Below are 14,624 nucleotides of genomic sequence, written 5' to 3'. Positions count from 1 at the left end.
TTAGGAGGTCAGTAGGAAGGGTGTGTGGCGGCAACAGCAGGGATGGAGCACGGACTAGGAGCATTGGGACAGACATGGTGAGAAGGGGAATCCAGGTGCCTTGGGATGGAAGGCCTGTGTCGCTGAAGGTGAAGAGAAGTGACATTTGATGAGCCCCTTCCATGCCAGACAATCCAGGTTCATCACATTGGCTATATTATTTCTCAGAACAGCCTGAGAGGTAGCCATAATTATCCCCATTCTCCAAAGCCAGAAATAAGGACCCAGAATTTGTACAGTGTTCAGTGTTCACCAGGGCTGGGATTCAAATGAAAACTGACTTCTTCCCTCCCTCTCGCCACTCGTTCCTTCACTCCTTCCCTTCCCTTTTCCTTCCTTCTTTGTTTCTTTTTCTCTCCCTTTCTTTCCTCCTTTCCTTCTCTCTTTCATTGAATCCTTGTACTTTGCCAGGCATTCTGAAAAGTGCCAGAGATACTCAGTGAACTACAGAAATGTGGGTCCAGTACTCAAGGAACCCTTAGTCTAGTAAAAGAGGTAACCATTTACTTAAATACCTACTCATGCGTGCGTGTGCCCTAAGTCACTTCTGTTGCATCCGACTCTTTGTAACTCCATGGACTGTAGCACCCACAAGGCTCCTCTATCCATTCCATGGGATTCTCCAGGAAAGAATGCTGGAGTGGGCTGCCAACCCAGGGATTGAATCTGAGTCTCCTGCATTGGCAGGTGGGTTCTTTACCTCTACTGCCACCTAGGAAGCCCCCAAAATACTTAGCCTGGGTAGTCTTAAATCTATCCCCAAATTCCCTCATTAGGTAGAACCTAATTGTCCTCCCCTTGAATGTGGACCGCAAGGAGATCCAACCAGTCCATCCTAAAGGATATCAGTCCTGGGTGTTCATTGGAAGGACTGATGATGAAGCTGAAACTCCAGTACTTCGGGCACCTGATGCAAAGAACCGACTCATTTGAAAAGACCCTGATGCTGGGAAAGATTGAAGGCAGGAGGAGAAGGGGACAACAGAGAATGAGATGGTTGGATGGCATCACCGATGCAATGGACATGAGTTTGAGTAAGCCCCGGGAGTTGGTGATGGACAGGGGAGCCTGGCATGCTGCAGTCCATGGGGTCACAAAGAGTCGGACATGACTGAGCGACTGAACTGAGTGTGGGATGGACTTAATGACTTGTTGCTAACAAAGAGAATAAAGCAGAAGTGGCAGTATGTGTCCTCTACTCGAGGTCATGAAGACACACGGCTTCCTTCTCATCTGCTCTGTCTTGATCGGGAGCACTAGGCAAGCTGGCTGCCTGGTTCTGAAGAGACTTGGGAAGCTCGTGGTGAGGCACACATGATAAAAAGCAGGCCACACGGAAGTAGGTCCTCCAGTTCCCGGCGAGACTGCAAATGGGGGCAGCCTGGCTGACCTCTTGCCTGCAGCCTCATGAGAGACTCTGAGCCAGAATCAGCCGCCAAGTTGCTCCTGTTTCTTGAATCTCAGGATCTTGGAGATGATAATGTTGTTTTAAGCCATGGGATCTTAGGGTGATATATTATGCAGCAATGGATAAAAAACTACAGCAAATAAATGAGGTAAGTGCCAACCAGAAAAAAAATATATAGTCTATGAGTTCATATGGGCTTCACAGATGGTGGTAAAGAACCTGCCTGCCAAAGCAGGAGACATGAGACTTGGGTTCGATCCCAGGGTTGGGAAGATCCCCTGGAGGAAGACATGGCAACCCACTCCAGTATTGTTGCCTGGAGAATCCCATGGACAGAGGAAATTGGCAGGCTACAGTCCATGGGGTCACAGAAGAGTTGGCCGTGACTGAAACTCCAGTACTTTGGCCACCTCATGCGAAGAGTTGACTCATTGGAAAAGACTCTGATGCTGGGAGGGATTGGGGGCAGGAGGAGAAGGGGACGACAGAGGATGAGATGGCTGGATGGCATCACTGACTCGATGGACGTGAGTCTGAGTGAACTCCAGGAATTGGCGATGGACAGGGAGGCCTGGCATGCTGCGATTCATGGGGTCACAAAGAGTCGGACATGACTGAAAGACTGAACTGAACTGAACTGAAGCAACTTAGAAGGCACATACACATGAGTTCATGTAAGAAAAAGAATCTAATCGAGATAGGAGTCTGGGATGCTTTCCTTAAGCTGGGACTACTGAGCTAAGATCTGGTGGATGAGTAAGAGCTGGAGAGGCAAAGAAAGCAGGATGGGGAAGGAGTCCAGATGGAGTGAAACACGAGCAAAGGCCCTCTGGCATGTTCAAAGACTTGCATGGAGGCCCGTGTAGCTGAGCATGGGGAAGTATACAGAGTCTGGGATGAGATGATGTTGCAGAATAAGGCGGGACCTTGACGTTCACATTAAGAATTTTGGCTGAAATCCTAAAAACAGTAGGGAACGATGAAGACTTTAAAGCACAGGGGTAACATGTTAACACATTATCTTCTAGAGAAACATGTTTTACAAGTTTTCTTTGTTAAGTTACTTCATTTTAAGTTGCTTAGAGTGCTATACTTTAAAGAGTCATTTTTGCTATACAGATTTAGCTTGCTAAACAGATGATAGGATTATTCGTATAGGGTTACCTCTAACTTGAGCAGTCATTTCAGAGAACATTTTTCTCCTTCTTGAGTAAGTTAACCCTTAATGGTATCACGTGGCCTGGCTTAGAACAGGAATAAGGCTACCTCCACTGTCATCACTAACAAATATAATTGAATGACACTCAAAATCCTGCTTTTCACGAAGATTTCTGTGATCTACCTGTTTTTTTGGCGGGGGAGGGCTCTTACTTCATATTTCAACACTTTCACTCATAATTCAAAGTTGCCAAACTCAGAGCTAATAAACAAATATAAGTTTGGAATATGTTAGTTGCTCAGTCATGTCCGACTCTTTGTGACCCCATGGACAGTAGCCCACCAGGATCCTCTGTCCATGGAATTCTCCAGGCAAGAATACTAGAGTGGGTAGCAATTCCCTTCTTCAGGAAATCTTCCCAACCCAGCGATCTAACCCAGGCCTTCTGTACTGCAGGCAGATTCTTTACTATCTGAGCCACCAGGGAAGCCCTCAGTTCAGTTCAGTTCAGTTCAGTTGCTCAGTTGTGTCCGACTCTTTGCGACCCCATGAATTGCAGCACGCCAGGCATACCTGTCCATCACCAACTCCCGGAGTTCATTCAGATTCATGTCCATCAAGTCAGTGATGCCATCCAGCCATCTCATCCTCTGTCGTCCCCTTCTCCTCCTGCCCTCAATCCCTCCCAGAATCAGAGTCTTTTCCAATGAGTCAACTCTTCGCATGAGGTGGCCAAAGTACTGGAGTTTCAGCTTTAGCATCATTCCTTCCAAAGTAATCCCAGGGCTGATCTTCAGAATGGACTGGTTGGATCTCGTTGCAGTCCAAGGGACTCTCAAGAGTCTTCTCCAACACCACAGTTCAGAAGCATCAATTCTTTGGCACTCAGCTTTCTTCACAGTCCAACTCTCACATCTATACATGACCACTGGAAAAACCATAGCCTTGACTAGACAAACCTTTGTTGGCAAAGTAATGTCTCTGCTTTTGAATATGCTATCTAGGTTGGTCATAACTTTCCTTCCAAGGAGTAAGTGTCTTTTAATTTCATGGCTGCAGTCACCATCTGCAGTGATTTTGGAGCCCCCCAAAAATAAAGTCTGACATTGTTTCCACTGTTTCCCCATCTATTTCCCATGAAGTGATGAGACCAGATGCCATGATCTTCGTTTTCTGAATGTTGAGTTTTAAGCCAACTTTTCCACTCTCCACTTTCACTTTCATCAAGAGGCTTTTTAGTTCCTCTTCACTTTCTGCCATAAGGGTGGTGTCATCTGCATATCTGAGGTTATTGATATTTCTCCCGGCAATCTTGATTCCAGCTTGTGCTTCTTCCAGCCGAGCGTTTCTCATGATGTACTCTGCATATAAGTTAAATAAGCAGGGTGACAATATACAGCCTTGACGTACTCCTTTTCCTATTTTGACCCAGTCTGTTGTTCCATGTCCAGTTCTAACTGTTACTTCCTGACCTACATACAAATTTCTCAAGAGGCAGGTCAGGTGGTCTGGTATTCCCATCTCTTTCAGAATTTTCCACAGTTTATTGTGATCCACACAGTCAAAGGCTTTGGCATAGTCAATAAAGCAGAAATAGATGTTTTTCTGGAACTCTCTTGCTTTTTTCATGATCCAGCGGATGTTGGCAATTTGGTCTCTAGTTCCTCTGCCTTTTCTAAAACCAGCTTGAACATCTGGAAGTTCACGGTTCACGTATTGCTGAAGCCTGGCTTGGAGAATTTTGAGCATTACTTTACTAGTGTGTGAGATGAGTGCAATTGTGCGGTAGTTTGAGCATTCTTTGGCATTGCCTTTCACTGTCTTAGCTGCCAGGAAATCTTAAGCAATAACAACTTTGGAGACAATTTTTTTCACCTGTCTGTGTTATTTTTATTATTTTTTTAACTGAAGTATAATTTCTTTACGATATTATGTTAGTTTCTGCTGTACAGCAAAGTGAATCAGCCATATATACACAGATATCCCCTCCGTCTTGCGTTTTCCACCTCTTCCCCCAATCCCACCCCTCTAGGTCATCACAGAGCACTGGGCTGAGCTCCTTGTGCTATATAGCAGCTTCCCACTAGCTGTGTGTTTTACACATGGCAGTGTATATATGTCAACGCTACCCTCCCAGTTTATCCCACCTTCCCGCCATGTTATTTTTAAAGGATGATAATGATAAAAAGTGGATGTGTAGATCGAGTCACACATGTGTGAAATGTCCGCAGGGCAGAGATGAAATCACCCACAAAGCTGACAGCCTTAACCTTCAGCTTCTTTGAACATCCTTCCAGTTCTTACATTCTATGTTTCAATTTACCGGGAATCTATTATTTCCCATGGTGGTGGTTTAGTTGCTAAGTTGTGTCTGACTCTTGTGATCCCATGTACTGTAGCCCACCAGGCTCCTCTGTACGTGGTATTCTCCAGGCAAGAATACTGGACTGGGTTGCCATTTCCTTCTCCAAGTATTTCTCATGGTTAGAAGCAAATACTCCCTGAAAGAAAAGTGTTTTATATTTAAGAGAGTTTGAAGTTCTAGTGTCAAAATCACATCCATTTCCATTTGCTCCCTGAAACTCTGAGCATATTCCTGACGAGTCCTCATATTTGCATGTTTCTCAGAGTGCTCTGGGGCAGGTTGATAAAAGCAGCAGCTTTTACAAGCTTAGATAACGCCCTTGAGGTGATGGCCTGAGTCACACAAGCTGGAAAACAAAGTTTTCCCCAAAGAGTTTGTCTTTTGAAACCTTCTCATTCCTTTGGACTAAGAAGTTTAAGAGAAGAAATTCTGAACACAAGGACTGAGCCAGTGTGAACAAAGGAGGAATCATGTTTCGTTTCATTAATTGTTTAAAATTTGTTTTTAATTGGAGAACAATTCGTCCACAATGTTGTGTTGGTTTCTGCTGTTCAACACCGTGAATCAGTTATATGTATGCATATATTCCCTCCTCTTTGAGAGGAATATATGTATAGCTATACTATGGGGTCGCACAGAGTCGGACACGACTGAAGCGACTTAGCAGCAGTATATATGTATAAACATATAGCTATACGTATAGAGGTATGTCTGTCACGCTACGTGTATACATATATTCCCTCCTCCTGCCCCCCCACCACTTCGCACCCCACCCCTCTAGGTCATCACAGCGCTCTGAGCTGAGCTCCCGGCACTATACAGCAGCTCCCCACTACTGTCTATTTTACACAAGGTTGTGCATGCACGTCAATCACAATCTCCCAATTTGTTCATTTTCTCCATCCCCTGCTGTTTCTATAAGTCCATCTTCTATGTCTCTGTCTCTACCCCTGCCCTGCAAATAGGTTCATTTTTCTAGAAGGAATCAAATTTTTCAACAGCCAAATGAGGAAGACTTTGCATCTACCATCTGCTACACTGATCTATTTTATCTGTCTTTGGACATGTCTGGGCAGTGGCTGTTCTCTCAGGGTTTGAACCTTGAAAAGCAAAAGATCGAGAAATAGTTGGAAGAGGTAAAATCATGTATGAAAACAGCTTCCCGCCCTGCCACCCCCAGCTTCTTAATTGCCTGCTCACTTCTCAAAAATGGAGTAAATGCTGAAGTGGCTGACTTTCCCCATCATTCCTGTAAATAAGGATATGACTCACAAACCCTGCAATCTCCAGAGTGCCATAGAGACTATGGTGATTTGGTTATTTAAAAATAGCTGAGAAAAAGAGCAAGAAATTGACCATGGGTAAGTTGGGGCGTTTTCATTTTTTTCTTTTAATTTAAAAAATTTGAAAATTGAACTTGTTATTGTGCCCAGCACTAGGTATTCTTAGAACATCTGGTCTGTCAGCCAAATTTGGGGGTTTTATGATTTCTGGAAATGAACGCAGTGAACACAGCAAGCAGGTCTCAGACCCCAGGCAAGAAAAAAAACCCAATACTTACCACAGGGTCATTGTAGTCTGTGTGCAAATTCTCCTTTTCTCTATAAAGTGGAGATGAGTGTTGATAGTTTGTATACACAGCCCCCCACCCCCAACTGTTACACAATCATTGCAATATTATCAATACAGATATGTAAGGTGCTGAAAGAATGACAGTGGTAGGGCTAGCAATAGCTTATATTAAGCCTGCTGAGTAGCATTCATTGATGTGTAGCTTGCTGGCCCAGAAATTAAAAAGGAATCTCTTTATTGTTGGTGCAAAACCCCCCAAAGCAAGACTATCTGAAAATCTAGGTTTGAGTTTGAGATTGAAATTCAGGGAGGGCATCTCCATCTGCCTTAAATCTCAGTCTCCCTGGGTTTTGTAAGGAACACCCAAAAGAGGCCGCTAGAAGAGAACTTCATGGGTGGACTATTTTACAAACTTGGGGGCAGAGGTTTCTGATTTGACTCCTGTGTTCTTTCCTTGTCATATCATGAAAGTGACATTGTTAGTTGCTCAGTCGTGTTTGACACTGTGACCCCATGGACTGTAGCCCTCCAGTCTCCTCTGTCCAGGTGGGCTACAATTCCATGGGGAGCATACTAGATTCTCCAGGCAAGCATACTGTAGTGGGTTGCCATTCCCTTCTCCAGGGGATCTTCCCGACCCAGGGACTGACTCCGGGTCTCCTACATGGTAGGCAGATTCTTTACTGTCTGAGCCACCAGGGAAGCCCATATCATAAAGCCCCATTAAATGTCTGCAAAATCAAACCAGGAGGACCAGAAGCTCCTCCTCCCTAGAGATGGAGCAGGAGTAGGGTTGCCAGACGAAATACAAGATGTCCAGGTAAGCTGGATTTCAGAAATCAGATAAACAATAAATAGATTTTTAATATAAGTGTGTCCCAAGCATCACTGAGCCCACCAGGCTCCTCAGTCCACAGACTGGGATTCTCCAGGCAAGAATACTAGAGTGGTTCTAGTATTCCCTTCTCCAGGGAAGCATTACCTGGGACATACTTACACAGAAAATTCTTTTTTGCAGTTCATCTCAAGCTCAATTTTTAACTGGGAATCCTGTATTTTTATTGGATAATACTAGTACTCTTGCCTGGAAAATCCCATGGACGGAGGAGCCTCGTAGGCTGCAGTCCATGGGGTCGCGAAGAGTTGGACACGACTGAGCGACTTCACTTTCACTTTTCACTTTCATGCATTGGAGAAGGAAATGGCAACTCACTCCAGTGTTCTTGCCTGGAGAATCCCAGGGATAGGGAAGCCTGGTGGGCTGCCGTCTATGGGGTCACACAGAGTCGGACACAACTGAAGCAACTTAGCAGCAGCAGCAATCCTAATTAGGGGGAAAGGTGGTGAAGACCGTGCAAACGTAGCCATGTAATCTGTTGTCCCCTGCCCCTGGCCCCCAACCTTGTCCTTCACTGCAGCGTGTTTAGTGCAAAGAAAGTACTCTCCAAGTAGAAAGTGGTATAGAACTTCTGAAAGCATGCTCTTGCAACACTAATGTTTGAAATGTCAAGTATTTATAAAAAACAGAACCAGAAAAAAAAACAAATCAAAACTTTGATTCATAGTCATACAAGTTTGAGAAACACTGGGCTAAATTAAAGAGTTTTTGCAGCTTTAGGATTTCTCCTAGCATTTAATACTAACATACATTGTGGCACCAATAATAGTATTTTCTCACTTTATTTAAAAACCATCACAGCAGGGACTTCCCTGTTGGCCCAGTGGCTAAGACGACACTCCCAATGCAGAGGGCCTGGGTTCAGTCCTTGGTCATGGAAGTAGATCCCACATGCTACAAATAAGAATTTGCATGCCCCAACTAACCTGGTGCAACCTAATAAATAAATATTTATAAGAAATCACAGTGAACAGATAACAGCTCGATATCCTTTGGTTCCACAGTGACCATGAGTTTCTATTGAAATGCAGTTTAGATTTGGTTGTTGTAGTTGAGTCTCTAAGTTGTGTCTGACTCTTTGTGGTCCCATGGACTATAGCCTGCCAGGCTCCTCTGTCCATGGGATTTTCCAGGCAAGAATGCTGGACTGGGTTGCCATTTCCTCCTCCAGAGGATCTTCCTGAAACAGGGATAAACCCGGGTCTTCTGTGTCTCCTGCATTGCAGATGGATTGTTTACCTGCTGTGCCATCGGGGAAGCCAAATAAACTCTTTAGGGCCTGAAATTTTTCTGTCATTATATAGGGATGTCCATTGTGTTCAGAGTCTAAGATCGTGGCCGCTAGAGGAGGAAGGGACAAGAAGGGGTGCAGTCTAGGAGAGAGCTGATTATCCTGGGAGCTGATGCTTCCAGTGACATTCCTGAGATGGTTAATTTTATGTGTCAACTTGACTGGGCCACAGAGTGCCCAGATATTTTGTCAAACATTATTCTGGACAAGTCTGTGAGAGTGCTTTTCCATGAGATTTGCATGTAAATAGGAAGACTGAATAAAGCAGATTGCCCTCCCTAATGTGAGTGGGCCCCTCTCAATCAGTTGAAGGCCTGAATGGAGCAAAAAGTCTGACTTTTCTATGAAAACTCTTCCTGCCTGGCTGCACTGAGCTGGGACATCAGTTTTTCCTGCTTTTAGAGTAGAAGAGAAATGTTGGCTCTTTCTGAGTGTCCAGCCTGCTGACTTTCAGATAGGAACTACACCCCTAGCTTTTCTGAGTCTTCAGCTTGCACATGACAGATCTTGGGACTTATCGGCCTCTATAATCACATGAGGCAATTTTTTTTTTATAATAAAGCTATCTGTCTATATGCCTCTATTGCTCTGTTTTCTGCAAACTCTGACTAATACAATGTTATTGCCTGGAACTTAGGACCGAAGGAGAGAAGTATATGGGGTGAAACACGTGGGGTAAAAGTAGGATACTCTGCTACAGGAGGGAAACTCAGACTGTTCAGGGCAATTGTGAGTAAGCAGTGATGTTGGCACGGTCTTTTTTATTTGGGGAAATGATCAAGGGTGTTGCCAAATCAGCGGGTCAAGTTCTCCATTTATCAAATTGGAAGGTCGTGTCTTCCTCTGTCCCACCAGATGGGAATTTTAGGAAGATATTAATCATATCCAGATGGCTTTGCTTTGATTTTTTTTAAGTTCTACTGGTTTACTGCTACCAACCCATCTCCCTCCACCCTCATGCATGCATGCTCAGTCTTGTAACCCCATGGACTGCAGCCTGCCAGCTCCTCTGTCCCTGAACTTTTCCAGGCAAGAATACTGATGTGGGTTGCCATTTCCTTTTCCACAGATTCCTTCACTTTTATCATCTATCCAGAATATGTTAGATACAAATACTTCTACAGATGGAAAACTCTGATGCACATTTGTGTTTATATGAATGTGTGTGTCTGTAAAACCTGGACATATTTATAGGTTATTTGTCTGTCTTCATGCTTGAAATGAAAATCAGTGTTCGTTACAGCAAGTAATACACTCACAGATCGTAGGCAGGTTTTTTCTTCCTTACACCAAGTACAGTTTGTTATGAGTGAAGGATGTCAAAGAAAGGTTTTGACAATGATGCCAAATTATTTTACTCAGTTCCTGGATTGGGGATTTTCAAGCCATTTCACTGGTGAGGGACCACCGTTACACCATAGTGTCATCAAATTATTAGCAGTCTAGTCCTTGATTTTAGAAGTGGTTTTCAAGTTCTTAGGAACACTGCTACTTAGCTTGCAACTCTTCTCAAGCTCTGCACAAGGACCAATTGTATATAGTTCCTGATGGTTGTTGCTCAAGGTCATCTCTTGCCTCCGGTTCTTTCCATCTGTGGGAAGAATACTGGATGATGGGAATCTGTTTGGTTTGCTGTTATTCTTGGATCCTATCATAAGACCATTAGAACAATCAGTAGGTGGAAAGTAGTTTTAATTAACTAGTTACCAAACTGAAAGAAAAACTTGTTTAGCATCAGGACCAGTTGTATAATTTGCAGGACCAAGGGCAAAATGAAAATTTAGGGGCCCTTGTTTCAAAAATTATTCAGAGTCTCAAGATGGTGACAGTAGAGCGCCAGCGTGTGGGACCCTTCTGAGCATCTGAACAGGCGGCACATCTATGATCCTGGGCCTGATTAGCATTGTATGTTCAGCACTTTAGCGTCCTTTAGTCCTTGAAGTCCCCACCAAACTCACTTCATACCCCCATCCCATGTCCTTGCCTCTTTTCTTACTTCCGAAATCTTTACTTTTGTATAACATTGTGGGACCTGCCTGATAAGAAAGCATTAATTGAATTTAACCTAGCTTTTCTCCCCCTTTTATTCCTGAATATCAGAGCTCACAGACACTTCCCTATCTTCTGATCCTAACATGATGCAGTACCTTAGGTAGCTTCATCGTCATGGACACACAAGTAGTGAACATACATGGTGCTGTTTGTAGGGAATTGAATCCTACCAAATAAACTAAGAATATTCTTCAAAGGCCCTTGACATTTAATATGGAAAAATGGCCTATAAGAATCAAATCATTCACATGTAATGAAGAGTGAGTTAATTACCTGGGGAGATGAAACATACCTGGGTCATGAAAAATTTATGAGGCAAATTAGAGGCAGATATTATAATCAAAGTAGCTTCTGATTGTCTTATTTCCTATGCTACTGTGTTAGGACTTTCCAGAGAAACAGTGTATGTACTCATGCAATTATGAAGGCAGGCAAATTACAACATCTTTGTGGTATGTCTGTAAACTGTAGACTCGGAGAGTTGATTGCGTATATTCCAGTCTGAGTCTGAAGGTCTGAGAAACAGGAGAGCCAGTGGTGTTGTTATTGTCCAAGGCCAGCATATTTGAGACCTAGGAGGAGCTGATGTCCCAATTGGATAACTTTTAGGCAGAAAGAATCTCTTACTTGGGTGGAGGGTCAGCCTTTTTGTTCTATTCATGCTTTCAACTGATTGAGTAAGGCCCACCAACTTAGGGAGAGCAATCTGCTTTACTAAGTCTATGGGTTTACTTATTAGCTTTTAAAAAATAATTTTATTTGTTTATTTATTATTTCTGACTGTGCTGGGTCTTCGTTGCTGTGTGGGCTTTTCTCTAGTTGGGGTGGGCAGGAAATACTCTCTGGTTGCAGTGCACGGGCTTCTCATTGCCTGGGCTTCTCGCTGCCATGGCTCCTCTTGTTGTGGAGCACGGGCTCTAGGGTTCATGCGCTTCAACAGTTGTAGCGCATGAGCTCTGCAGTTGCAGGTCCTGGTCTCCAGAGCACAGGCTCAGTAGCTGTGGCACACGGGCTTAGTTACTCTATAGCACGTGAGATCTTCCTGGACCAGAGATTGAATCCATGTCTCCTGCATTGGCACGTGGATTCTTTACCACTGGACTGCCAGGGAAGCCCTGTCAGTTTAAATGTTATTACCCTTACCCCCAAACACCCCCCACAGACTCACAGATGCATAATGATTCACCAACTATCAGGGCTTCCTGTGACTCAGTCAAGTTGGCACAGAAAGCTAACCATCACAAATACCCTGTCATCACAAGCTCTATATTCAAATTCCTAGCTTCACACTTAGTACAGAGAGCTGGCTACTCTTTGTCATATTTGTTCAATTCTACCACTTGCCACAACTGAAGATTTAATTAGAACAAGGTCAATGAGAAAATTAGAAAAAAGTAAATTCTTGCATCAACAGTTTGCTGAATGCTTGCTTTGTGCTGCAAGCTTGGGCTGTGGAAATGACTAAGAATGGTTGGTTAGGCCAAATAGGCACTGTGGAGAAGCAGTTTTATTTAAAAGGGTTTCACTTGAGAACTTCCTCCTTTACTTTTTATCCCTCTTACCAGGGGTGTGCTTTTCCTTTCCCCTGTGATTGCACTTTTAAATGTTGGAACCCTACAATTGTCTTGCCACCACTGTGTGGAGTATGGTTAGGTTATGTAGGAAGGAGAGAATGAGGAGTGAGTGGAATCACCCAAAGAGGACTAGAAAGTAGTGATGGCCAGAGGCATCAGTCTCCGTGGGGTAACAAGAATTGGAAGGAGTAAGCAGAGGGAAAAATAAGAAAATCTTTGATGGAGCAGAGAGAGCCAGACAGACAGAGGAAGGTCAGGAAGCCAAGACAGATGGTCATTTTTGGTTCTATGTTCTTTCTTTTTTTTTTTAAATGTATTAACATTTTTAAAATTTAATATTAATTGGAGGATAATTGCTTTATGATGCGGTGTTGGTTTCTACTTTACAACAACATGAATCAGCTATATGTATACATATATCCCCTCCCTCTTGAGCCTCCCTCCCACCCCTTCTTATCCCACCCCTCTAGGTCATCACAGATAGGTTCTACCTTCTTTTTTTTTTTTATCTATTTTTTATTGGGATATAGTTGCTTTACTTTGTGTTGATTTCTGCTGTACAACATCATGAATCAGCCATGTGTATACATATATCTGCTCTCTTGTGAGCCTCCCTACCACCACCCCATTCCACCTGTCTCGGTCATCACAGAGCACAGAGCTGAACAACCTGTGCTCTACAACAGCCTCAGATGCTTACACCACAAGGAGAAAAGAAAGGAGAACAGAGGTGATGAGGCGAGAGAGAAGGAAGAGTTGTCATTATTGAATTCTTTGAGAAAAACTGTCAAAAGGTTTGAGGCCTCAAGATACAGTGGCATCCATGAGCCAGAGCAAGCTTGAACTAAGAGGAAGATTTGATTAATTACTTAGACATTACTGCCATATTCATTGTTACTTTACGCGTTTGTTCATGCTGCTTTCTCTGCCTGGGGTGCCTTCTCTCTCTGCCATTCTTTGCTGAACTCTTATTAATGATTAGGTCTCCACCTCACTGATATAATATTTCTGCTCAAATGTCTCCTTGGACCCCTGGAGACTGGGTTTGGTGCCATTCCCTTGGCTTCTCATCTTACCCTCTTTTAGAACTTATCATACCGATGGAAATAGCGTCCTGACCTGCCTGTTTTTCTGAATGAGCTGGGAGCTCCTTGAGGACAGTAGCTGTGTCTCATTTAAAGTTGTATCTCCAGAATGTTTTTTAGGGCTTGGCACCTGGTGGGAATTTAATGGATATTTGATAGCTGAAGGAAGGAATGAAAGGTTGAATGAAGACCCTACTCCTGCTCTCTCACTGGCATGAGACACTGTTTGGTGTGAAGCATTAGGAAAGATGAGGTAGAAGTGGTGAGGAATTGGACACTGTTCCTGGCCTTTGAGAGCCTGCAGCCTGGATAACACCTGTGACTCATGGTGTAATACAAGTAACATAATACACTACGACAAAGCAAGATAGGAGATTAGAGGTGCTCAATTTACTAAATAAATATACAGAGTGCCCAATTAAATTTGAATTCAAGATAAACAACAAGTAATAGGTATAAGTCTCATGAAACATTTGGGACATACTAACACTAAAAGTTGGGCTTCCCTGGTGGCTCAGTGGTAAAGAATCCACCTGCCAATAATGCAGGAGACATGGGTTCCATTCCTGGGTTGGGAAGATCCCCTGGAGGAGGGGGAGAAGTGGCAACCCACTCCAGTATTCTTGCCTGAAAAATCCCATGGGCAGAGGAACCTGGAGGACTACAGGGGTTGCAAAGAGTCAGACAGGACTTAGCAACTGAACAACAACACCACTAAAAGTTGTTGCTGATTAACACTAAGATTTGACTGGACCTCATGTATTTTATCCACTTTATGAGAAAGGAATGTGGTCTATAAGGGATTAGTTTTGTATTTTCATGGGGGGAATGCAAGGGAGTATATTCGAGAAAAAGAGATAATTCAGGAAAGATTGTCTAGAAAAGATACCAACTGAGTTGAATTGCCAAAGATGCAAGCCAAAATGTGAGGGAATGCAGTTCTCACAGAAACATCTCAGGGGAAAAGACAGGGGAGGTTCAGGACAGGCTGGAATCTGGTTTTGCCAGTGTGAGAAACCCAGCTAGATGGTTGAGTAGGGTTGGGTGACTCCACATGAGTCAACGTCCCACTCTTCTGAGCACTCCCACCCCTTTCATCTCGGCCAAAGATTGTGAGGAGACACAATGGAGCCCAGGCGAAAGTTCCAGCCTTACCCAGATGAGCAGGGTTGGGCATTAGT

General features: G+C 43.7%; 1 long non-coding RNA gene across 1 annotated transcript in view; it reads left to right on the top strand.

Annotated features, from left to right (window-relative positions):
- The first annotated feature begins 1,409 nt into the window (after positions 1-1,409).
- Positions 1,410-14,624, top strand: part of LOC138987265 (uncharacterized) — a 55,761-nt gene continuing 42,546 nt past the window's right edge. Inside the window, exon 1 of the long non-coding RNA XR_011463764.1 lies at positions 1,410-1,595. This is a non-coding gene — a long non-coding RNA (uncharacterized lncRNA). The remainder of the gene's footprint in view (positions 1,596-14,624) is intronic.

This window comes from Bos mutus, chromosome 1, assembly GCF_027580195.1.
Source record: "Bos mutus isolate GX-2022 chromosome 1, NWIPB_WYAK_1.1, whole genome shotgun sequence".
Classification (NCBI taxonomy): domain Eukaryota; kingdom Metazoa; phylum Chordata; class Mammalia; order Artiodactyla; family Bovidae; genus Bos; species Bos mutus.
Note: the sequence above shows the minus strand (reverse complement) of the source record. Positions and strands in the feature narration are given on the sequence as shown.